This window comes from Corvus moneduloides, unplaced genomic scaffold, assembly GCF_009650955.1.
Source record: "Corvus moneduloides isolate bCorMon1 unplaced genomic scaffold, bCorMon1.pri scaffold_109_arrow_ctg1, whole genome shotgun sequence".
In the NCBI taxonomy this organism is placed as follows: Eukaryota; Metazoa; Chordata; class Aves; order Passeriformes; family Corvidae; genus Corvus; species Corvus moneduloides.
The window spans coordinates 1-22,616 of NW_022436876.1; the positions used below are offsets into that span (position 1 = coordinate 1).

Sequence of the window (22,616 nt, forward strand, 5' to 3'; positions counted from 1 at the left end):
CACGCCTTTAACTACGAGGATCAATTTGTGTTATGCTTGTAGCAGAGTCTGGTGCCAGAGGGGGTTTCCAAAGGAAGTCTTGCTCCATGGAGGCCTGTACCCAAAGAAAATGCCAAGAGAACTGAGGTGTGAAAAACAAAGATCCTTTGTTTCTGTAAGAGCAGCAACAAAAAGCAACTAGAGAACATATTTACATTGGAAGAACCTTTGGAACAACAACGATCTAGAGAACGTATTGACAAGAACATAGCTATCAAAACTATATTAAACGTATTTACAGAAGACCAAAAGAAACGCTAAAAGGTATCTACAGAAGGGTGCCATCTCTGTCCTGGATCTCCATCAGTCCTGGAAGAGAAGCAAGTGACACAGTCATTGCAGTCAGGCCCAGAGGGCTGTTGCATGTGCCCCCAGGCTGGGCCACACTGGCAGAGCGGGACTCTGCTGCCAGCGCTGAGCCTGGCTGGGGCTGGGGGTCAGGCCCCAGGCACTGGCATGGGGCTTGTGTGAGCCAAAGCAAGTGCAGGACAGGCTGGGGATGGTGCTTGTGCTGCCAGAATGCAGCAGACGGGGCACCGTGTCCCTCAGCGGGGCACCCAGCCCAGCCCCAGCCTGGCAGCAGGGCACCCACTCTGCCTGTGGGGAGCACATACCCGTCCTACTGCTGGAGTCCCTCTTCAGCCCAGGACCATGTCCTCCTCCTCCTCGTCTTTTCCATCAACATCCATGGCCTCAATGTACTCTTCCATTTCCACCTCCATCTCTTCCTCCATCTCTTCCTTCACATCCACCTCCATCTCTTCCTCCATCTCTTCCTTCACATCCACCTCCATCTCTTCCTCCATCTCCTCCTTCACATCCACCTCCATCTCTTCCTCCATCTCCTCCTTCACATCCACCTCCACCTCTTCCTCTCCAGTCTCTCCTCCCTCCACTTCCATCTCCTCCTCTGTATCAGTCTTTAGATCCACCTCCATCTCTTTCTCTTTGTCTCTGGAAACCTGCAGATGTCGCAAGACCTCGGAGTGGCATCCCTGTGCCACAGCATCCCCACAGAGGCACTTAGGTGGTGTCCATTTGCATGGAATGGCACCTTACCTTCCTGGGGACCAATGTGAGCATCTTGCAGGGATGAATGGCAAAATCCAGGCACGAGAGACCTTTCCGAAGTCTTGGGAGTAGCGGAGCAGGGGCCAAGCAGGGTGACAGGTGTGTAGGCACAAGGGCGAATGGTTGTGTTGTCCTCTTTGCTGGATGCTGGGAGCTCCAGTGTGAATGCAGACCGTGACATCACAATTGACAGGAGTCCAGGGTCACCGTGGAGTGGACAACGGGGATCATAGAATGTTGCAATCCCTGAGTGGTCTGGCTTGGAAGGGACGCTAAAGATCATCTTGTTCCAACTTGAGCAATCTTCTACCAGAGCACGTTGCTCAGAGTCCTGTTGCCACCTGGCCTTGGATGTTCGCAGCCATGGGGCATCCACATCCTCTGTGCACAGCCTGGGCCAGTGCCTCAGCACTCTCAGTGTGAAAAAGCAGCTTCCTTAGATCCAACCTAACTCAACGGCCTGCACTTAAAAGCCATCCCCGCTTCTGCTCTTGCCACTGGCCCTATTGAACACTGGCCCCATCTTTCCTATGGCACCCTTCAAGTCCTGCATGGCCACAGCAAAGCCTCTCCAGGGCCTTCTGTTCTCCAGGCTCAACATTCTCAAGCCCACATGGACAGCAGTGACTTAGAGCAGCAGAAATCAAAGCTGCAAGGTAGCAACTAGCACCAGGAACTGAGAGAGGGAAGCTTTAGACCCAGCCTTGTCTCTAAATAGACAAAATTAGTAAGAGCGCAGGGGCAGATGGTGGGACACTGGCTCTGTTCTAACTGATGAATATTTTCTTTTTTTCTTCTTCTTCTTTTCTCTCATGCTGACCCAGGTTTGGCTGTTTGAAAGGAAGCTTGGCACAGCATCCATTGTCTTCTCCGTTTGTGAAACACCAAGCAGAATCTGAGCAGGCTGATGGCGCAGAGCAAAACCTGCAAATATCTTGAGCATCCTGAGCCTGGGGGATGCAGCTAAACCCAGTCCAAAGGAATTTCTGGAAAGTCAAACCTGGTTTACATTTTCTTGAGTTTGGCTGTGCCAGCTTCACCAGACATTTAGAAAAAAGCAAACAAAAAACTCCAACCAAAAAAGACAAAAACCCAAACAAACCAACCCACACAAACCAATCAAACAAACAGCTAAAAAACCCCAAATAAAACCAAAAGGAATGAGGAGTTCAGTCTTAGTTGTGAGGATATCACAGCAGGCGAATGGCCGCTTCCCACAGGATCACCATACAAAGCCACATGGAACAGCTGCTGCAAAAGATCCACACCAGGGGAAATAGCAGAAGTGCTACATGGCGGCTTTGGGGGTAGCTCCACATTAAGGTGAAGGATGAGCACTGAGTGGTACAGATCCAGCATTCCCCACAGTGCAGGCCGCTCTTTGCTGCTGATGAAAGACCCTTGCAGGACTGTGGCCCTTCTCAAGGCAATGTCAAGCATTGGCACAGCTCTCAGCTGAGCCACTGGCATTTCCAGAGCGAGATTCAGGCCAGAAGCCCGAAGCAAATCTCGGCAATACATGTCTGTGGCAGGTGAGGAGACTGAAAGCTTTCATTAGGAATTGGGGATTATGAGCACTGACATTTACTGTGCTAGAAAGTCCAAGGGACAAATTGGTGCCAATTCATGGCACGCCTTTAACTACGAGGATCAATTTGTGTTATGCTTGTAGCAGAGTCTGGTGCCAGAGGGGGTTTCCAAAGGAAGTCTTGCTCCATGGAGGCCTGTACCCAAAGAAAATGCCAAGAGAACTGAGGTGTGAAAAACAAAGATCCTTTGTTTCTGTAAGAGCAGCAACAAAAAGCAACTAGAGAACATATTTACATTGGAAGAACCTTTGGAACAACAACGATCTAGAGAACGTATTGACAAGAACATAGCTATCAAAACTATATTAAACGTATTTACAGAAGACCAAAAGAAACGCTAAAAGGTATCTACAGAAGGGTGCCATCTCTGTCCTGGATCTCCATCAGTCCTGGAAGAGAAGCAAGTGACACAGTCATTGCAGTCAGGCCCAGAGGGCTGTTGCATGTGCCCCCAGGCTGGGCCACACTGGCAGAGCGGGACTCTGCTGCCAGCGCTGAGCCTGGCTGGGGCTGGGGGTCAGGCCCCAGGCACTGGCATGGGGCTTGTGTGAGCCAAAGCAAGTGCAGGACAGGCTGGCGATGGTGCTTGTGCTGCCAGAATGCAGCAGACGGGGCACCGTGTCCCTCAGCGGGGCACCCAGCCCAGCCCCAGCCTGGCAGCAGGGCACCCACTCTGCCTGTGGGGAGCACATGCCTGTCCTACTGCTGGAGTCCCTCTTCATCCCAGGACCATGTCCTCCTCCTCCTCGTCTTTTCCATCAACATCCATGGCCTCAATGTACTCTTCCATTTCCACCTCCATCTCTTCCTCCATCTACTCCTTCACATCCACCTCCATCTCTTCCTCCATCTCTTCCTTCACATCCACCTCCATCTCTTCCTCCATCTCCTCCTTCACATCCACCTCCATCTCTTCCTCCATCTCCTCCTTCACATCCACCTCCACCTCTTCCTCTCCAGTCTCTCCTCCCTCCACTTCCATCTCCTCCTCTGTATCAGTCTTTAGATCCACCTCCATCTCTTTCTCTTTGTCTCTGGAAACCTGCAGATGTCGCAAGACCTCGGAGTGGCATCCCTGTGCCACAGCATCCCCACAGAGGCACTTAGGTGGTGTCCATTTGCATGGAATGGCACCTTACCTTCCTGGGGACCAATGTGAGCATCTTGCAGGGATGAATGGCAAAATCCAGGCACGAGAGACCTTTCCGAAGTCTTGGGAGTAGCGGAGCAGGGGCCAAGCAGGGTGACAGGTGTGTAGGCACAAGGGCGAATGGTTGTGTTGTCCTCTTTGCTGGATGCTGGGAGCTCCAGTGTGAATGCAGACCGTGACATCACAATTGACAGGAGTCCAGGGTCACCGTGGAGTGGACAACGGGGATCATAGAATGTTGCAATCCCTGAGTGGTCTGGCTTGGAAGGGACGCTAAAGATCATCTTGTTCCAACTTGAGCAATCTTCTACCAGAGCACGTTGCTCAGAGTCCTGTTGCCACCTGGCCTTGGATGTTCGCAGGCATGGGGCATCCACATCCTCTGTGCACAGCCTGGGCCAGTGCCTCAGCACTCTCAGTGTGAAAAAGCAGCTTCCTTAGATCCAACCTAACTCAACGGCCTGCACTTAAAAGCCATCCCCGCTTCTGCTCTTGCCACTGGCCCTATTGAACACTGGCCCCATCTTTCCTATGGCACCCTTCAAGTCCTGCATGGCCACAGCAAAGCCTCTCCAGGGCCTTCTGTTCTCCAGGCTCAACATTCTCAAGCCCACATGGACAGCAGTGACTTAGAGCAGCAGAAATCAAAGCTGCAAGGTAGCAACTAGCACCAGGAACTGAGAGAGGGAAGCTTTAGACCCAGCCTTGTCTCTAAATAGACAAAATTAGTAAGAGCGCAGGGGCAGATGGTGGGACACTGGCTCTGTTCTAACTGATGAATATTTTCTTTTTTTCTTCTTCTTCTTTTCTCTCATGCTGACCCAGGTTTGGCTGTTTGAAAGGAAGCTTGGCACAGCATCCATTGTCTTCTCCGTTTGTGAAACACCAAGCAGAATCTGAGCAGGCTGATGGCGCAGAGCAAAACCTGCAAATATCTTGAGCATCCTGAGCCTGGGGGATGCAGCTAAACCCAGTCCAAAGGAATTTCTGGAAAGTCAAACCTGGTTTACATTTTCTTGAGTTTGGCTGTGCCAGCTTCACCAGACATTTAGAAAAAAGCAAACAAAAAACTCCAACCAAAAAAGACAAAAACCCAAACAAACCAACCCACACAAACCAATCAAACAACCAGCTAAAAAACCCCAAATAAAACCAAAAGGAATGAGGAGTTCATCTTAGTTGTGAGGATATCACAGCAGGCGAATGGCCGCTTCCCACAGGATCACCATACAAAGCCACATGGAACAGCTGCTGCAAAAGATCCACACCAGGGGAAATAGCAGAAGTGCTACATGGCGGCTTTGGGGGTAGCTCCACATTAAGGTGAAGGATGAGCACTGAGTGGTACAGATCCAGCATTCCCCACAGTGCAGGCCGCTCTTTGCTGCTGATGAAAGACCCTTGCAGGACTGTGGCCCTTCTCAAGGCAATGTCAAGCATTGGCACAGCTCTCAGCTGAGCCACTGGCATTTCCAGAGCGAGATTCAGGCCAGAAGCCCGAAGCAAATCTCGGCAATACATGTCTGTGGCAGGTGAGGAGACTGAAAGCTTTCATTAGGAATTGGGGATTATGAGCACTGACATTTACTGTGCTAGAAAGTCCAAGGGACAAATTGGTGCCAATTCATGGCACGCCTTTAACTACGAGGATCAATTTGTGTTATGCTTGTAGCAGAGTCTGGTGCCAGAGGGGGTTTCCAAAGGAAGTCTTGCTCCATGGAGGCCTGTACCCAAAGAAAATGCCAAGAGAACTGAGGTGTGAAAAACAAAGATCCTTTGTTTCTGTAAGAGCAGCAACAAAAAGCAACTAGAGAACATATTTACATTGGAAGAACCTTTGGAACAACAACGATCTAGAGAACGTATTGACAAGAACATAGCTATCAAAACTATATTAAACGTATTTACAGAAGACCAAAAGAAACGCTAAAAGGTATCTACAGAAGGGTGCCATCTCTGTCCTGGATCTCCATCAGTCCTGGAAGAGAAGCAAGTGACACAGTCATTGCAGTCAGGCCCAGAGGGCTGTTGCATGTGCCCCCAGGCTGGGCCACACTGGCAGAGCGGGACTCTGCTGCCAGCGCTGAGCCTGGCTGGGGCTGGGGGTCAGGCCCCAGGCACTGGCATGGGGCTTGTGTGAGCCAAAGCAAGTGCAGGACAGGCTGGCGATGGTGCTTGTGCTGCCAGAATGCAGCAGACGGGGCACCGTGTCCCTCAGCGGGGCACCCAGCCCAGCCCCAGCCTGGCAGCAGGGCACCCACTCTGCCTGTGGGGAGCACATGCCTGTCCTACTGCTGGAGTCCCTCTTCGTCCCAGGACCATGTCCTCCTCCTCCTCGTCTTTTCCATCAACATCCATGGCCTCAATGTACTCTTCCATTTCCACCTCCATCTCTTCCTCCATCTCTTCCTTCACATCCACCTCCATCTCTTCCTCCATCTCCTCCTTCACATCCACCTCCATCTCTTCCTCCATCTCCTCCTTCACATCCACCTCCATCTCTTCCTCCATCTCCTCCTTCACATCCACCTCCACCTCTTCCTCTCCAGTCTCTCCTCCCTCCACTTCCATCTCCTCCTCTGTATCAGTCTTTAGATCCACCTCCATCTCTTTCTCTTTGTCTCTGGAAACCTGCAGATGTCGCAAGACCTCGGAGTGGCATCCCTGTGCCACAGCATCCCACAGAGGCACTTAGGTGGTGTCCATTTGCATGGAATGGCACCTTACCTTCCTGGGGACCAATGTGAGCATCTTGCAGGGATGAATGGCAAAATCCAGGCACGAGAGACCTTTCCGAAGTCTTGGGAGTAGCGGAGCAGGGGCCAAGCAGGGTGACAGGTGTGTAGGCACAAGGGCGAATGGTTGTGTTGTCCTCTTTGCTGGATGCTGGGAGCTCCAGTGTGAATGCAGACCGTGACATCACAATTGACAGGAGTCCAGGGTCACCGTGGAGTGGACAACGGGGATCATAGAATGTTGCAATCCCTGAGTGGTCTGGCTTGGAAGGGACGCTAAAGATCATCTTGTTCCAACTTGAGCAATCTTCTACCAGAGCACGTTGCTCAGAGTCCTGTTGCCACCTGGCCTTGGATGTTCGCAGGCATGGGGCATCCACATCCTCTGTGCACAGCCTGGGCCAGTGCCTCAGCACTCTCAGTGTGAAAAAGCAGCTTCCTTAGATCCAACCTAACTCAAGGTCCTGCACTTAAAAGCCATCCCCGCTTCTGCTCTTGCCACTGGCCCTATTGAACACTGGCCCCATCTTTCCTATGGCACCCTTCAAGTCCTGCATGGCCACAGCAAAGCCTCTCCAGGGCCTTCTGTTCTCCAGGCTCAACATTCTCAAGCCCACATGGACAGCAGTGACTTAGATCAGCAGAAATCAAAGCTGCAAGGTAGCAACTAGCACCAGGAACTGAGAGAGGGAAGCTTTAGACCCAGCCTTGTCTCTAAATAGACAAAATTAGTAAGAGCGCAGGGGCAGATGGTGGGACACTGGCTCTGTTCTAACTGATGAATATTTTCTTTTTTTCTTCTTCTTCTTTTCTCTCATGCTGACCCAGGTTTGGCTGTTTGAAAGGAAGCTTGGCACAGCATCCATTGTCTTCTCCGTTTGTGAAACACCAAGCAGAATCTGAGCAGGCTGATGGCGCAGAGCAAAACCTGCAAATATCTTGAGCATCCTGAGCCTGGGGGATGCAGCTAAACCCAGTCCAAAGGAATTTCTGGAAAGTCAAACCTGGTTTACATTTTCTTGAGTTTGCCTGTGCCAGCTTCACCAGACATTTAGGAAAAAGCAAACAAAAAACTCCAACCAAAAAAGACAAAAACCCAAACAAACCAACCCACACAAACCAATCAAACAACCAGCTAAAAAACCCCAAATAAAACCAAAAGGAATGAGGAGTTCATCTTAGTTGTGAGGATATCACAGCAGGCGAATGGCCGCTTCCCACAGGATCACCATACAAAGCCACATGGAACAGCTGCTGCAAAAGATCCACACCAGGGGAAATAGCAGAAGTGCTACATGGCGGCTTTGGGGGTAGCTCCACATTAAGGTGAAGGATGAGCACTGAGTGGTACAGATCCAGCATTCCCCACAGTGCAGGCCGCTCTTTGCTGCTGATGAAAGACCCTTGCAGGACTGTGGCCCTTCTCAAGGCAATGTCAAGCATTGGCACAGCTCTCAGCTGAGCCACTGGCATTTCCAGAGCGAGATTCAGGCCAGAAGCCCAAAGCCAATCTCGGCAATACATGTCTGTGGCAGGTGAGGAGACTGAAAGCTTTCATTAGGAATTGGGGATTATGAGCACTGACATTTACTGTGCTAGAAAGTCCAAGGGACAAATTGGTGCCAATTCATGGCACGCCTTTAACTACGAGGATCAATTTGTGTTATGCTTGTAGCAGAGTCTGGTGCCAGAGGGGGTTTCCAAAGGAAGTCTTGCTCCATGGAGGCCTGTACCCAAAGAAAATGCCAAGAGAACTGAGGTGTGAAAAACAAAGATCCTTTGTTTCTGTAAGAGCAGCAACAAAAAGCAACTAGAGAACATATTTACATTGGAAGAACCTTTGGAACAACAACGATCTAGAGAACGTATTGACAAGAACATAGCTATCAAAACTATATTAAACGTATTTACAGAAGACCAAAAGAAACGCTAAAAGGTATCTACAGAAGGGTGCCATCTCTGTCCTGGATCTCCATCAGTCCTGGAAGAGAAGCAAGTGACACAGTCATTGCAGTCAGGCCCAGAGGGCTGTTGCATGTGCCCCCAGGCTGGGCCACACTGGCAGAGCGGGACTCTGCTGCCAGCGCTGAGCCTGGCTGGGGCTGGGGGTCAGGCCCCAGGCACTGGCATGGGGCTTGTGTGAGCCAAAGCAAGTGCAGGACAGGCTGGCGATGGTGCTTGTGCTGCCAGAATGCAGCAGACGGGGCACCGTGTCCCTCAGCGGGGCACCCAGCCCAGCCCCAGCCTGGCAGCAGGGCACCCACTCTGCCTGTGGGGAGCACATGCCTGTCCTACTGCTGGAGTCCCTCTTCAGCCCAGGACCATGTCCTCCTCCTCCTCGTCTTTTCCATCAACATCCATGGCCTCAATGTACTCTTCCATTTCCACCTCCATCTCTTCCTCCATCTCCTCCTTCACATCCACCTCCATCTCTTCCTCCATCTCTTCCTTCACATCCACCTCCATCTCTTCCTCCATCTACTCCTTCACATCCACCTCCATCTCTTCCTCCATCTCTTCCTTCACATCCACCTCCATCTCTTCCTCCATTCACATCCACCTCCATCCTTCCTCATCTCCTCCTTCACATCCACCTCCACCTCTTCCTCTCCAGTCTCTCCTCCCTCCACTTCCATCTCCTCCTCTGTATCAGTCTTTAGATCCACCTCCATCTCTTTCTCTTTGTCTCTGGAAACCTGCAGATGTCGCAAGACCTCGGAGTGGCATCCCTGTGCCACAGCATCCCCACAGAGGCACTTAGGTGGTGTCCATTTGCATGGAATGGCACCTTACCTTCCTGGGGACCAATGTGAGCATCTTGCAGGGATGAATGGCAAAATCCAGGCACGAGAGACCTTTCCGAAGTCTTGGGAGTAGCGGAGCAGGGGCCAAGCAGGGTGACAGGTGTGTAGGCACAAGGGCGAATGGTTTGTGTTGTCCTCTTTGCTGGATGCTGGGAGCTCCAGTGTGAATGCAGACCGTGACATCACAATTGACAGGAGTCCAGGGTCACCGTGGAGTGGACAACGGGGATCATAGAATGTTGCAATCCCTGAGTGGTCTGGCTTGGAAGGGACGCTAAAGATCATCTTGTTCCAACTTGAGCAATCTTCTACCAGAGCACGTTGCTCAGAGTCCTGTTGCCACCTGGCCTTGGATGTTCGCAGCCATGGGGCATCCACATCCTCTGTGCACAGCCTGGGCCAGTGCCTCAGCACTCTCAGTGTGAAAAAGCAGCTTCCTTAGATCCAACCTAACTCAACGGCCTGCACTTAAAAGCCATCCCCGCTTCTGCTCTTGCCACTGGCCCTATTGAACACTGGCCCCATCTTTCCTATGGCACCCTTCAAGTCCTGCATGGCCACAGCAAAGCCTCTCCAGGGCCTTCTGTTCTCCAGGCTCAACATTCTCAAGCCCACATGGACAGCAGTGACTTAGAGCAGCAGAAATCAAAGCTGCAAGGTAGCAACTAGCACCAGGAACTGAGAGAGGGAAGCTTTAGACCCAGCCTTGTCTCTAAATAGACAAAATTAGTAAGAGCGCAGGGGCAGATGGTGGGACACTGGCTCTGTTCTAACTGATGAATATTTTCTTTTTTCTTCTTCTTCTTTTCTCTCATGCTGACCCAGGTTTGGCTGTTTGAAAGGAAGCTTGGCACAGCATCCATTGTCTTCTCCGTTTGTGAAACACCAAGCAGAATCTGAGCAGGCTGATGGCACAGAGCAAAACCTGCCAATATCTTGATAATCCTGAGCCTGGGGGATGCAGCTAAACCCAGTCCAAAGGAATTTCTGGAAAGTCAAACCTGGTTTGCATTTTCTTGAGTTTGGCTGTGCCAGCTTCACCAGACATTTAGAAAAAAGCAAACAAAAAACTCCAACCAAAAAAGACAAAAACCCAAACAAACCAACCCACACAAACCAATCAAACAAACAGCTAAAAAACCCCAAATAAAACCAAAAGGAATGAGGAGTTCGTCTTAGTTGTGAGGATATCACAGCAGGCGAATGGCCGCTTCCCACAGGATCACCATACAAAGCCACATGGAACAGCTGCTGCAAAAGATCCACACCAGGGGAAATAGCAGAAGTGCTACATGGCGGCTTTGGGGGTAGCTCCACATTAAGGTGAAGGATGAGCACTGAGTGGTACAGATCCAGCATTCCCCACAGCTCCAGGCCGCTCTTTGCTGCTGATGAAAGACCCTTGCAGGACTGTGGCCCTTCTCAAGGCAATGTCAAGCATTGGCACAGCTCTCAGCTGAGCCACTGGCATTTCCAGAGCGAGATTCAGGCCAGAACCCCAAAGCAAATCTCGGCAATACATGTCTGTGGCAGGTGAGGCGACTGAAAGCTTTCATTAGGAATTGGGGATTATGAGCACTGACATTTACTGTGCTAGAAAGTCCAAGGGACAAATTGGTGCCAATTCATGGCACGCCTTTAACTACGAGGATCAATTTGTGTTATGCTTGTAGCAGAGTCTGGTGCCAGAGGGGGTTTCCAAAGGAAGTCTTGCTCCATGGAGGCCTGTACCCAAAGAAAATGCCAAGAGAACTGAGGTGTGAAAAACAAAGATCCTTTGTTTCTGTAAGAGCAGCAACAAAAAGCAACTAGAGAACATATTTACATTGGAAGAACCTTTGGAACAACAACGATCTAGAGAACGTATTGACAAGAACATAGCTATCAAAACTATATTAAACGTATTTACAGAAGACCAAAAGAAACGCTAAAAGGTATCTACAGAAGGGTGCCATCTCTGTCCTGGATCTCCATCAGTCCTGGAAGAGAAGCAAGTGACACAGTCATTGCAGTCAGGCCCAGAGGGCTGTTGCATGTGCCCCCAGGCTGGGCCACACTGGCAGAGCGGGACTCTGCTGCCAGCGCTGAGCCTGGCTGGGGCTGGGGGTCAGGCCCCAGGCACTGGCATGGGGCTTGTGTGAGCCAAAGCAAGTGCAGGACAGGCTGGCGATGGTGCTTGTGCTGCCAGAATGCAGCAGACGGGGCACCGTGTCCCTCAGCGGGGCACCCAGCCCAGCCCCAGCCTGGCAGCAGGGCACCCACTATGCCTGTGGGGAGCACATGCCTGTCCTACTGCTGGAGTCCCTCTTCATCCCAGGACCATGTCCTCCTCCTCCTCGTCTTTTCCATCAACATCCATGGCCTCAATGTACTCTTCCATTTCCACCTCCATCTCTTCCTCCATCTCCTCCTTCACATCCACCTCCATCTCTTCCTCCATCTCTTCCTTCACATCCACCTCCATCTCTTCCTCCATCTCTCTCCTTCACATCCACCTCCATCTCTTCCTCCATCTCTTCCTTCACATCCACCTCCATCTCTTCCTCCATCTCCTCCTTCACATCCACCTCCACCTCTTCCTCTCCAGTCTCTCCTCCCTCCACTTCCATCTCCTCCTCTGTATCAGTCTTTAGATCCACCTCCATCTCTTTCTCTTTGTCTCTGGAAACCTGCAGATGTCGCAAGACCTCGGAGTGGCATCCCTGTGCCACAGCATCCCCACAGAGGCACTTAGGTGGTGTCCATTTGCATGGAATGGCACCTTACCTTCCTGGGGACCAATGTGAGCATCTTGCAGGGATGAATGGCAAAATCCAGGCACGAGAGACCTTTCCGAAGTCTTGGGAGTAGCGGAGCAGGGGCCAAGCAGGGTGACAGGTGTGTAGGCACAAGGGCGAATGGTTGTGTTGTCCTCTTTGCTGGATGCTGGGAGCTCCAGTGTGAATGCAGACCGTGACATCACAATTGACAGGAGTCCAGGGTCACCGTGGAGTGGACAACGGGGATCATAGAATGTTGCAATCCCTGAGTGGTCTGGCTTGGAAGGGACGCTAAAGATCATCTTGTTCCAACTTGAGCAATCTTCTACCAGAGCACGTTGCTCAGAGTCCTGTTGCCACCTGGCCTTGGATGTTCGCAGGCATGGGGCATCCACATCCTCTGTGCACAGCCTGGGCCAGTGCCTCAGCACTCTCAGTGTGAAAAAGCAGCTTCCTTAGATCCAACCTAACTCAACGGCCTGCACTTAAAAGCCATCCCCGCTTCTGCTCTTGCCACTGGCCCTATTGAACACTGGCCCCATCTTTCCTATGGCACCCTTCAAGTCCTGCATGGCCACAGCAAAGCCTCTCCAGGGCCTTCTGTTCTCCAGGCTCAACATTCTCAAGCCCACATGGACAGCAGTGACTTAGAGCAGCAGAAATCAAAGCTGCAAGGTAGCAACTAGCACCAGGAACTGAGAGAGGGAAGCTTTAGACCCAGCCTTGTCTCTAAATAGACAAAATTAGTAAGAGCGCAGGGGCAGATGGTGGGACACTGGCTCTGTTCTAACTGATGAATATTTTCTTTTTTTCTTCTTCTTCTTTTCTCTCATGCTGACCCAGGTTTGGCTGTTTGAAAGGAAGCTTGGCACAGCATCCATTGTCTTCTCCGTTTGTGAAACACCAAGCAGAATCTGAGCAGGCTGATGGCGCAGAGCAAAACCTGCAAATATCTTGAGGATCCTGAGCCTGGGGGATGCAGCTAAACCCAGTCCAAAGGAATTTCTGGAAAGTCAAACCTGGTTTACATTTTCTTGAGTTTGGCTGTGCCAGCTTCACCAGACATTTAGGAAAAAGCAAACAAAAAACTCCAACCAAAAAGACAAAACCCCAAACAAACCAACCCACACAAACCAATCAAACAACCAGCTAAAAAACCCCAAATAAAACCAAAAGGAATGAGGAGTTCATCTTAGTTGTGAGGATATCACAGCAGGCGAATGGCCGCTTCCCACAGGATCACCATACAAAGCCACATGGAACAGCTGCTCCAAAAGATCCACACCAGGGGAAATAGCAGAAGTGCTACATGGCGGCTTTGGGGGTAGCTCCACATTAAGGTGAAGGATGAGCACTGAGTGGTACAGATCCAGCATTCCCCACAGTGCAGGCCGCTCTTTGCTGCTGATGAAAGACCCTTGCAGGACTGTGGCCCTTCTCAAGGCAATGTCAAGCATTGGCACAGCTCTCAGCTGAGCCACTGGCATTTCCAGAGCGAGATTCAGGCCAGAAGCCCAAAGCAAATCTCGGCAATACATGTCTGTGGCAGGTGAGGAGACTGCAAGCTTTCATTAGGAATTGGGGATTATGAGCACTGACATTTACTGTGCTAGAAAGTCCAGGGACAAATTTGTGCCAATTCATGGCACGCCTTTAACTACGAGGATCAATTTGTGTTACGCTTGTAGCAGAGTCTGGTGCCAGAGGGGGTTTCCAAAGGAAGTCTTGCTCCATGGAGGCCTGTACCCAAAGAAAATGCCAAGAGAACTGAGGTGTGAAAAACAAAGATCCTTTGTTTCTATAAGAGCAGCAACAAAAAGCAACTAGAGAACATATTTACATTGGAAGAACCTTTGGAACAACAACGATCTAGAGAACGTATTGACAAGAACATAGCTATCAAAACTATATTAAACGTATTTACAGAAGACCAAAAGAAACCCTAAAAGGTATCTACAGAAGGGTGCCATCTCTGTCCTGGATCTCCATCAGTCCTGGAAGAGAAGCAAGTGACACAGTCATTGCAGTCAGGCCCAGAGGGCTGTTGCATGTGCCCCCAGGCTGGGCCACACTGGCACAGCGGGACTCTGCTGCCAGCGCTGAGCCTGGCTGGGGCTGGGGGTCAGGCCCCAGGCACTGGCATGGGGCTTGTGTGAGCCAAAGCAAGTGCAGGACAGGCTGGCGATGGTGCTTGTGCTGCCAGAATGCAGCAGACGGGGGCAACCGTGTCCCTCAGCGGGGCACCCAGCCCAGCCCCAGCCTGGCAGCAGGGCACCCACTCTGCCTGTGGGGAGCACATACCTGTCCTACTGCTGGAGTCCCTCTTCAGCCCAGGACCATGTCCTCCTCCTCCTCGTCTTTTCCATCAACATCCATGGCCTCAATGTACTCTTCCATTTCCACCTCCATCTCTTCCTCCATCTCCTCCTTCACATCCACCTCCATCTCTTCCTCCATCTCCTCCTTCACATCCACCTCCATCTCTTCCTCCATCTCCTCCTTCACATCCACCTCCACCTCTTCCTCTCCAGCCTCTCCTCCCTCCACTTCCATCTCCTCCTCTGTATCAGTCTTAGATTCCCCTCCATCTCTTTCTCTTTGTCTCTGGAAACCTGCAGATGTCGCAAGACCCTCGGCAGTGGCATCCCTGTGCCACAGCATCCCCACAGAGGCACTTAGGTGGTTGTCCATTTGCATGGAAATGGCAACCTTACCTTCCTGGGGACCAATGTGAGCATCTTGCAGGGATGAATGGCAAAATCCAGGCACGAGAGACCTTTCCGAAGTCTTTGGGAGTAGCGGAGCAGGGGCCAAGCAGGGTGACAGGTGTGTAGGGCACAAGGGCGAATGGTTGTGTTGTCCTCTTTGCTGGATGCTGGGAGCTCCAGTGTGAATGCAGACCGTGACATCACAATTGCACAGGAGGTCCAGGGTCCACCGTGGAGTGGACAACGGGGATCATAGAATGTGCAATCCCTGAGTGGTCTGGCTTGGAAGGGACGCTAAAGATCATCTTGTTCCAACTTGAGCAATCTTCTACCAGAGCACGTTGCTCAGAGTCCTGTTGCCACCTGGCCTTGGATGTTCGCAGGCATGGGGCATCCACATCCTCTGTGCACAGCCTGGGCCAGTGCCTCAGCACTCTCAGTGTGAAAAAGCAGCTTCCTTAGATCCAACCTAACTCAACGGCCTGCACTTAAAAGCCATCCCCGCTTCTGCTCTTGCCACTGGCCCTATTGAACACTGGCCCCATCTTTCCTATGGCACCCTTCAAGTCCTGCATGGCCACAGCAAAGCCTCTCCAGGGCCTTCTGTTCTCCAGGCTCAACATTCTCAAGCCCACATGGACAGCAGTGACTTAGAGCAGCAGAAATCAAAGCTGCAAGGTAGCAACTAGCACCAGCAACTGAGAGAGGGAAGCTTTAGACCCAGCCTTGTCTCTAAATAGACAAAATTAGTAAGAGCTGCAGGGGCAAGTGGTGGGACACTGGCTCTGTTCTAACTGATGAATATTTTCTTTTTTTTCTTCTTCTTCTTTTCTCTCATGCTGACCCAGGTTTGGCTGTTTGAAAGGAAGCTTGGCACAGCATCCATTGTCTTCTCCGTTTGTGAAACACCAAGCAGAATCTGAGCAGGCTGATGGCGCAGAGCAAAACCTGCCAATATCTTGAGGATCCTGAGCCTGAGGGATGCAGCTAAACCCAGTCCAAAGGAATTTCTGGAAAGTCAAACCTGGTTTACATTTTCTTGAGTTTGGCTGTGCCAGCTTCACCAGACATTTAGAAAAAAGCAAACAAAAAACTCCAACCAAAAAAGACAAAAACCCAAACAAACCAACCCACACAAACCAATCAAACAACCAGCTAAAAAACCCCAAATAAAACCAAAAGGAATGAGGAGTTCATCTTAGTTGTGAGGATATCACAGCAGGCGAATGGCCGCTTCCCACAGGATCACCATACAAAGCCACATGGAACAGCTGCTGCAAAAGATCCACACCAGGGGAAATAGCAGAAGTGCTACATGGCGGCTTTGGGGGGTAGCTCCACATTAAGGTGAAGGATGAGCACTGAGTGGTACAGATCCAGCATTCCCCACACTCCAGGCCGCTCTTTGCTGCTGATGAAAGACCCTTGCAGGACTGTGGCCCTTCTCAAGGCAATGTCAAGCATTGGCACAGCTCTCAGCTGAGCCACTGGCATTTCCAGAGCGAGATTCAGGCCAGAAGCACGAAGCAAATCTCGGCAATACATGTCTGTGGCAGGTGAGGAGACTGAAAGCTTTCATTAGGAATTGGGGATTATGAGCACTGACATTTACTGTGCTAGAAAGTCCAAGGGACAAATTGGTGCCAATTCATGGCACGCCTTTAACTACGAGGATCAATTTGTGTTATGCTTGTAGCAGAGTCTGGTGCCAGAGGGGGTTTTGAAAGGAAGTCTTGCTCCATGGAGGCCTGTACCCAAAGAAAATGCCAAGAGAACTGAGGTGTGAAAAACAAAGATCCTTTGTTTCTGTAAGAGCAGCAACAAAAAGCAACTAGAGAACATATTTACATTGGAAGAACCTTTGGAACAACAACGATCTAGAGAACGTATTGACAAGAACATAGCTATCAAAACTATATTAAACGTATTTACAGAAGACCAAAAGAAACCCTAAAAGGTATCTACAGAAGGGTGCCATCTCTGTCCTGGATCTCCATCAGTCCTGGAAGAAAAGCAAGTGACACAGTCATTGCAGTCAGGCCCAGAGGGCTGTTGCATGTGCCCCCAGGCTGGGCCACACTGGCAGAGCGGGACTCTGCTGCCAGCGCTGAGCCTGGCTGGGGCTGGGGGTCAGGCCCCAGGCACTGGCATGGGGCTTGTGTGAGCCAAAGCAAGTGCAGGACAGGCTGGGGATGGTGCTTGTGCTGCCAGAATGCAGCAGACGGGGCACCGTGTCCCTCAGGGGGGGCACCCAGCCCAGCCCCAGCCTGGGCAAGCAGGGCACCCACTCTTGCCTGTGGGGAGCACATACCCGTCCTACTTGCTGGAGTTCCCTCTTCAACCCAGGACCATGTCCTCCCCCATCCTCGTCTATTATTCCATCAACAATTCCATGGCCCTCAATGTACTCTTCCATTTCCACCTTCCATACTCTTCCTCCATCTCCTCCCTTCACATCACCTCCATCTCTTCCCTCATCTCTTCCTTCACATCCACCTCCATCTCTCCTCCCTCTCCTCCTTCACATCCACCTCCATCTCTTCCTCCATCTCCTCCTTCACATCCACCTCCATCTCTTCCTCCATCTCCTCCTTCACATCCACCTCCATCTCTTCCTCCATCTCTTCCTTCACATCCACCTCCATCTCTTCCTCCATCTCTTCCTTCACATCCACCTCCATCTCTTCCTCCATCTCCTCCTTCACATCCACCTCCATCTCTTCCTCCATCTCCTCCTTCACATCCACTTCACCTCTTCCTCTCCAGTCTCTCCTCCCTCCACTTCCATCTCCTCCTCTGTATCAGTCTTTAGATCCACCTCCATCTCTTTCTCTTTGTCTCTGGAAACCTGCAGATGTCGCAAGACCTCGGAGTGGCATCCCTGTGCCACAGCATCCCCACAGAGGCACTTAGGTGGTGTCCATTGCATGGAATGGCACCTTACCTTCCTGGGGACCAATGTGAGCATCTTGCAGGGATGAATGGCAAAATCCAGGCACGAGAGACCTTTCCGAAGTCTTGGGAGTAGCGGAGCAGGGGCCAAGCAGGGTGACAGGTGTGTAGGCACAAGGGCGAATGGTTGTGTTGTCCTCTTTGCTGGATGCTGGGAGCTCCAGTGTGAATGCAGACCGTGACATCACAATTGACAGGAGTCCAGGGTCACCGTGGAGTGGACAACGGGGATCATAGAATGATGCCATCCCTGAGTGGTCTGGCTTGGAAGGGACGCTAAAGATCATCTTGTTCCAACTTGAGCAATCTTCTACCAGAGCACGTTGCTCAGAGTCCTGTTGCCACCTGGCCTTGGATGTTCGCAGGCATGGGGCATCCACATCCTCTGTGCACAGCCTGGGCCAGTGCCTCAGCACTCTCAGTGTGAAAAAGCAGCTTCCTTAGATCCAACCTAACTCAACGGCCTGCACTTAAAAGCCATCCCCGCTTCTGCTCTTGCCACTGGCCCTATTGAACACTGGCCCCATCTTTCCTATGGCACCCTTCAAGTCCTGCATGGCCACAGCAAAGCCTCTCCAGGGCCTTCTGTTCTCCAGGCTCAACATTCTCAAGCCCACATGGACAGCAGTGACTTAGAGCAGCAGAAATCAAAGCTGCAAGGTAACAAACAGCACCAGGAACTGAGAGAGGGAAGCTTTAGACCCAGCCTTGTCTCTAAATAGACAAAATTAGTAAGAGTGCAGGGGCAGATGGTGGGACACTGGCTCTGTTCTAACTGATGAATATTTTCTTTTTTTCTTCTTCTTCTTTTCTCTCATGCTGACCCAGGTTTTGCTGTTTGAAGGGAAGCTTGGCACAGCATCCATTGTCTTCTCCATTTGTGAAACACCGAGCAGAATCTGAGCAGGCTGATGGCGCAGAGCAAAACCTGCAAATATCTTGAGCATCCTGAGCCTGGGGGATGCAGCTAAACCCAGTCCCAAAAGGAATTTCTGGAAAGTCAAACCTGGTTTACATTTTCTTGAGTTTGCCTGTGCCAGCTTCACCAGACATTTAGAAAAAAGCAAACAAAAAACTCCAACCAAAAAAGACAAAAACCCAAACAAACAAATCCACACAAACCAATCAAACAAACAGCTAAAAAAACCCCAAATAAAACCAAAAGGAATGAGGAGTTCATCTTAGTTGTGAGGATATCACAGCAGGCGAATGGCCGCTTCCCACAGGATCACCATACAAAGCCACATGGAACAGCTGCTGCAAAAGATCCACACCAGGGGAAATAGAAGAAGTGCTACATGGCGGCTTTGGGGGTAGCTCCACATTAAGGTGAAGGATGAGCACTGAGTGGTACAGATCCAGCATTCCCCACACTCCAGGCCGCTCTTTGCTCCTGATGAAAGACCCTTGCAGGACTGTGGCCCTTCTCAATGCATTCCACAGCAATGAAGTAACTGAATCCAAACAGAAATAGGAAAACAAAAGTAATGACCAAGTCAGATACCACTGCTGCAGCCAGTTGCCGAAGAGAAGCTTTTAAAGTTTTTATAGAGGCGAATGGAGTTGCTTGTGACACCACTTCTTTCTAATTGTAGGTGGCACTAATTGAAGAGTACTTGAGGGAAGGAGAAGAGCATTACTTAAGGACCCCACACATGCAAATACCTGGAATGGAAAACATGAACTGGACTCCAAGGGGACAGGGATATTTGAGACTGAAAAATACAAACATGTTCATTCCCAACCCACGAAGCTTGGCCACAGGGCCAAAAAAAAGACGCATAGCTTTTGCAAAAAGTTGATTATGTAGGTATTTTGTAGCTATTGATATCAATTTGATAGATGTTAATCTTATTTTAAATTATATTAACTTGAAAAACCGTTCAAGTTGTATTAATTTAAATTCTATTTATTATTTATTTTATAGATATTATATATTACATATTACATATTATATATTATATATTATATATATTCAATTATTATTAATTTAAATTATATTCAATTGTATTTAACTATATGAATTTAACTTGTATTAATTTAAAGTGGTATTAAGTAGTATTTACTTGCATTAACTTGAAGTTGTATTAAATTCAGATTGCATTCATTTGTATTTACTTTTATTAATTTTAAGTTGTATGAATTTAAACATATTGTATTAAACTGTATTTAACTGTATAAATTTAAGTTGTATTAGTTTAAATTTAAGTGGTATTAAATAGTATTTACTTGCATTAACTTGAAGTTGTATGAATTTAAATTCAGATTGCATTCATTTGTATTTACTTGTATTAAAATTGTATGAATCTAAACTCGTATTTAACTGTATTTAGGTGCATAAATTTAAGTTATACTAATTTAAATGGTATCAAATAGCATTTACTTGCATTAACTTTAGTTGTATGAATTTAAATTGTACTAAATTCTTTCTTTATCTATTGCATAAAACTAAGTTGTATCAGTTTAAATTTAAATGACGTTAAATAGTATTTACTTGCATTAACTGTTAGATATGAAATAAGGTTTACGTTGCATTAAATTGGATTTACTTGTATTAATTTTAAGTTGTATGAGTTTCAATTTAAATTGTATTTAATGTTGCAAACTTTTAAGCTGTATTTGTTTAAATGTCAGTTGTATTAAATTGTACTTTATGGCATAAAATGTGAGTTGTAGGAATTTCAATTTAAATTCCATTCAGTTGTGATCAATTTTACTACACTGTATTTACTCCAACATTGTAAGCAACAGCAACCTTCTGCTCTGAGCGTATCCTGTGTCCGAGCTCTGTCACATCCTGCCCGAGCAGCTCTGGACACAGGGATCCCGCACCCTCAGCCGGGCGAACGGAGCCTCCCTTGCCTTCCCTGCAGCCGCCGGGACGCTCCCAAGGGGAAAAGCGGCAGCCGGGCCCTGGAGGCGGCGGAAGCTGCGAGGGCAGAAACACAACAGCAGGGCAACGGGAGAAAGCGAAACGGAGCCACGCTGCTGGGCCGGGATTAAGGGTGGGAAGCCCTTTGCTCTCCTGCGTGCCCCAGGGGCGGTATTTTCCCCCACTGCATGGGAACTGGTTCCGAGCAGGGCACAAACCCTGCAGGGAGGAGCGGAGCTGCCCCTGCCTCCTCCAGAGCCCCTCTCGGGCTCAGGGCTCAGCCCCACGTCTCGCCCTCCCTCGGCAGCGCCTGTCCCGGGGGCACATCTGGCACCGCTGGGGCTGCCCGGGCACATCTGGCACCGCTGGGGCTGCCCGGGCACGCAGGTTCCCAGAGCCGCCGGAGCTGTCAGCAGGAGCAGAGGACAGCCCTGCTTCTCCCCAGAGACCGCCCGAGCAGCTGGTGCTCCACCGGCGGCTCCAGCTCATGGGCGCGGTCCCTGCTGAGGCTCAGCTGCCTTCTGGCCACTGCCTTTGCTTTGCAAGGGAAGAACCTCACTCATCCTTACAGAAACCACATCAGGTCACGGCATTTTCTGATTCAAGGGGAATTTTAAAACAAAAAGACTGAAAGAAAGGGAAAATCCAGCCCCAGGCCAAAGACGGAATGAAAAGTCCAGGGCCTCAAAGGGATTGAGGCACTTAATTCCCATGATCTTTTCTCACAGACAAGAGTCTGAGATATCCCACAGATTCTCAGCTGCCAGATACCATTTTGGCAGGCTCTTAGAAAAGAGTTTGGAAAACTAAGAAAGAACTGGCAAAACTCTTGGTGCTCCTTTGTTCATTGTTCAAGGAGTAAGTAGAAAGAAACCTTTTTGCGAAAATCTGAGCTCCTTAAACATGCAGGACAGAGAAAAGAAGAATTCTTGCTCTTTGGAAACTTCTTTTGCCATGGAGTTGGTTTTATCAGGAGAGGTTTTGTGACACCCAGTGGCAATGATCATCTGTGATGGGCAGACCTGCACTAATGCACAAAGACGCTCTCCACAGATCATGGAGTCACAACATAGCCTTTAGAAAACTTCAACAAATCCTCTTAACTGGAGGCAAGAAGCCTTACAACGCTGCAATAGTTAATCCCTTCCACTAGTTACAGTGAACTCTGAGTTCCCAGAAGGTCATTTTTCCAGAACAAGCCCCAGAGAGCCACAGTGTGGAGCTGAGGTGCCTCTGCCTGTGGATGTCCCTGGATCCCCTTTGCAAGGAGGCTCCGCGAGCAGCACCAGCAGCCCCGAGGGCCCAGCTCCTTCCGCGGGTGTTTGTTGCCCCAGAGGACACAGCCCAGCCGGGCACCAGCGGCTGTCTGGGAGCTGCACTGCAACAAAAGCTTTCTACAGGCCCACAAAAAGTTTAAATCAACTCTTAATTCAAGTGTCTTGAAGGAATTCCCCTTCTACTGGACACCGTCTGTAACACACCATACAGCACATGGTGCTGTAAAGAGTTTCCCACTGGAGCTGTGAGAAGGCTTCAGCCACTCTCCCTCAGCCATTTCCCGCTGAGCCCAGCTCAGCCCATCCCGCCGAGCAGCCCCAGGCCTAGAAGGCCGCGGCCGGGTCGGGCCGTTCCCCTCGGGGCCGCGCTGGGGACACGGCGCCGGCCCGGCCACACGGGACCCCCCCGCGCCGGAGCCCAGGGGCCGCCGAGCGCTCCCCGGGCCGCCCGGGCCTCGGCAGCGAGCCCAGAGCTCTGCCCGGGAGGCTCCCGGCCAAAGGCGGCGGCGCTCGGCCGCGGCCCCAGCCCGTCCAGCCGAGGTCACCCCCGCCAAGGCCCCGAGGGCCCGCCCGGCCCCGCTCCGCGCCCCTGCCCGCCCGGCAGAGCCCTCGCAGCCCCCGAGCCCCGAGGCAGCCGCGCTCTTACCACAGCCCGGCACT

The 22,616-nt window shown here is 50.4% G+C and overlaps 2 long non-coding RNA genes across 2 annotated transcripts; one reads left to right on the top strand and one right to left on the bottom strand.

Moving 5' to 3' along the window:
* Nucleotides 1-6: 6 nt before the first annotated feature.
* On the bottom strand, nucleotides 7-12,617 carry LOC116438736. Its single transcript, XR_004237907.1, has 6 exons — nucleotides 11,920-12,617; nucleotides 9,185-11,846; nucleotides 6,577-9,086; nucleotides 1,099-5,827; nucleotides 906-1,001; nucleotides 7-869 (listed from the first exon to the last, which is right to left on the bottom strand). It is a non-coding gene; the product is annotated as an uncharacterized LOC116438736 (long non-coding RNA).
* A 23-nt stretch (nucleotides 12,618-12,640) lies between these two features.
* Nucleotides 12,641-18,928, top strand: LOC116438737. Its single transcript, XR_004237908.1, has 2 exons — nucleotides 12,641-13,696; nucleotides 18,636-18,928. It is a non-coding gene; the product is annotated as an uncharacterized LOC116438737 (long non-coding RNA).
* The last annotated feature ends 3,688 nt before the right edge of the window (nucleotides 18,929-22,616 follow it).